Consider the following 3,552-nt stretch of genomic DNA (forward strand, 5'->3'; position numbering starts at 1 on the left):
GATCTCATGAACAGGGTATGCAGGCCGATGCTGGATCGGTCTGTGATTGTATTCATCGACGACATTCTGGTGTATTCGCGGTCTAGGGAGCAGCATGAGGGACATTTGAGGGAGGTCCTTGAGGTACTGAGGTCGGAGAAGCTATATGCAAAATTCTCCAAATGTGACTTCTGGTTACGGGAGGTTCAATTTCTGGGGCACGTTGTAAATCAGGCAGGGATATTGGTCGATCCGGCCAAGGTGGAAGCAGTGATGAGATGGGAGGCACCAAAGTCACCTTCGGAGATCAGGAGTTTCCTTGGGTTGGCAGGGTACTATCGAAGGTTCATTAGGGACTTCTCCAAGATCGCAGTGCCACTTACCAAATTGACCCGAAAGGGTGTTACATTCTCATGGGGACCCGAGCAGCAGACTTCCTTCGAGACACTTCGTCAGAGACTGTGCGAAGCACCAGTATTAGCTCTTCCGGAGGGGATGGAGGACTTCGTCGTATATTGCGACGCATCGATTTCAGGACTGGGTGCAGTGTTGATGCAGAGGGGCCATGTGATAGCCTATGCATCGAGGCAGCTGAAGCCTCACGAAGCGAGATATCCCACGCATGACTTAGAGTTGGGGGCAGTAGTGTTCGCCCTCAAAATTTGGCGTCACTACCTGTACGGGGTTCGTTGTACCATATACACGGACCATAAGAGTTTGAAGTATTTGATGGATCAACCCAACCTAAACATGCGCCAGAGGAGATGGTTAGACGTGGTTAAGGATTATGACTGTGAGATCCTATACCACCCAGGCAAGGCTAATGTGGTAGCCGATGCATTGAGTCGTAGGGCGGAGGGTACTCCATTGCGGGATGTATGTTTGAGATTGACGGTGGTGACTCCGGTATTAGATACTATTCGTGGGGCACAGGCCGAGGTTGTGAAGTCTGGGATGCAGAAACAGGAGCGGGTCGTCGGGTTAATTTCAGAGTTCGTTACGGATGGGCGGGGACTCCTGACATTTCAGGGTCGGATCTGGGTGCCATTCGTGGGCGGTACGCGTGTTATTTTGATGGAGGAGGCACATAGATCGAAATTCTCGATCCATCCCGGTGCTACGAAAATGTATCTGGATTTGAAAAAAAAAGTACTGGTGGCCTTGCATGAAGAGGGACGTTGCTTGGTTCGTGGAGAGGTGTTTGACCTGCCGTAAAGTTAAGGCTGAGCACCAGAGACCGCACGGTAAGTTGCAACCCTTGGAGATCCCTGAGTGGAAGTGGGATCAGATCACGATGGATTTCATCACCAAATTGCCGAAAACTGCCAGGGGAGTCGATGCGATTTGGGTGATTGTGGATAGACTAACAAAGAGTGCACATTTCCTTGCCATTAGTGAAAGTTCATCAGCAGAGAAGTTGGCGGAGTTGTACGTAAGAGAGATAGTATCTCGGCATGGAGTGCCGACCTCGATTGTTTCGGACCGCGATGTACGTTTCACTTCCAGGTTCTGGAAGAAATTCCATGAGGAGTTGGGTACTAAACTGCATTTTAGTACCGCATACCATCCCCAGACCGACGGTCAAAGCGAGCGGACGATCCAGACATTGGAAGATATGCTTAGAGCGTGTGTGTTAGACTTCGGGGGTAGCTGGGATGCGCATCTGCCGCTGGCTGAGTTTTCCTACAACAACAGCCATCATTCGAGCATTGGTATGCCACCTTTTGAGTTGTTGTATGGTAGGAGGTGTCGGACTCCCATTTGCTGGGGAGAAGTGGGACAGAGAGTGATGGGCAGTACAGAGATCGTACTTCAAACGACTGAACAGATCCAACGGGTGAGGCAGAGGTTATTGACCGCCCAGAGCCGACAGAAGAGTTATGCGGACAGACGCCGGTCCGAGCTCGAATTCCAGGTCGGCGACTTCGTTCTCCTAAAGGTTTCTCCTTGGAAAGGGGTGATTCGGTTCAGGAAGAGGGGCAAATTGGGGCCCCGGTTCATAGGTCCATTTCGGGTAATTGCAAGGGTAGGTCGGGTAGCTTATCGGTTGGAGTTGCCAGCGGAGCTGAATCAGATTCACAATACCTTCCACGTATCACAGCTGAGGAAGTGTATAGCCGATGAGGCAGCAGTGGTTCCGTTAGAAGATATCCAGGTAGATGCGAGTCTGAATTACGCCGAGAGACCAGTAGCTATCAGGGATCGGAAGATCAAGGTTCTACGGAACAAGGAAATACCTCTGGTGTTGGTTCAGTGGTAACATCGGAAAGGATCGGAGATGACTTGGGAGCCGGAAAGAGAAATGCGGGAGCAACATCCGAAGTTATTCGCAGAATGAGAGACTTCGAGGGCGAAGTCTAGTTCTAGTGGGGGAGAGTTGTAACAGCCCGGAATTTCAGGTATTTCTTTAAATTATTTTTGGGGCACATTTAGGAGGGGACTCGGCGAGTTGGTGCACGACTCGCCGAGTAGGGCCATGGTCTTGGTCGCAGACGCGCGACTGGACTCGACGAGTCCAATAAGGGACTCGGCGAGTCGACGCTGTTCAGCTGAACCCTAGCCGTTTCGATTCTGAACCGTATATAATGATATTATGGCCGTCATGTCGGGTCTTTTGGCCGATTGAAGATCCCCTGGGAGTGTGTGAGCATCTGAAGCAAGAGAGAGGACTTGAGAAGGCTTGAAGAGATTGTTAGACAAGGAGGAGCAAGGTGGTGATCAAAGGAATCGAGTACTGGAGGTTTGGAGACACAGGAAACACGTTTCCAGGTAATCTTCGGATCGAAATCTGTAACTTTTACGTTGTATGCGAGTTTAGGGTTTAGGAAACCCAATTAAGGGTTAGTTAGATTATATTGTTGTTATAAGTGTTAAAAACCCCTGTAATAGTATATGTGAAAGTCCAGGAAGCCCTATATCTATATACTTCGAAATCATGCGAAATACAGGAGGCAGCGGATTGACTGCATGGCGAGGACTCGCCGAGTCCAATGATCAGACTCGGCGAGTAGCTTGAAGATTCACTAGAACTCGCCGAGTTGTTCTTCAGACTCGGCGAGTAGCTTGAAGATTCACTAGAACTCGCCGAGTTGTTCTTCAGACTCGGCGAGTAGCTTGAAGGTTCACTAGGACTCGTCGAGTTGTTCTTCAGACTCGGCGAGTAGCTTGAAGATCTACTGGAACTCGTCGAGTCGTTCTTCAGACTCGGCGAGTGGTGTCAGGATGTCTATACTCGTCGAGTTACCCTTTGCACTCGACGAGTCCGGTCAAGATTGACCGTTGACCTGTATATATCTTAGAGGGGTCAGTTGTCTTGTTTGATAAGATCATTAACTAAGGCTGTGGTATTATAGGGAACCTGCGGACTAGCGGATTGTGTGCAAGTAGCTCGAAGAGGTTATAACCTGCGTACTACGAGGTGAGTCTTCTCACTATACTTCACCCGGAAGGGTTTGACTGTTAGACCGGAAGGTCGTGTGTGTTATATTCATGCTATGTCTAGAGAGATAGATGCTTTATATGCGATGTGTACTTATATGTGATGTATGCTTATACGGGCCGGAAGGCGAGACT

This window comes from Lactuca sativa, chromosome 8 (assembly GCF_002870075.4).
Source record: "Lactuca sativa cultivar Salinas chromosome 8, Lsat_Salinas_v11, whole genome shotgun sequence".
NCBI lineage: Eukaryota > Viridiplantae > Streptophyta > Magnoliopsida > Asterales > Asteraceae > Lactuca > Lactuca sativa.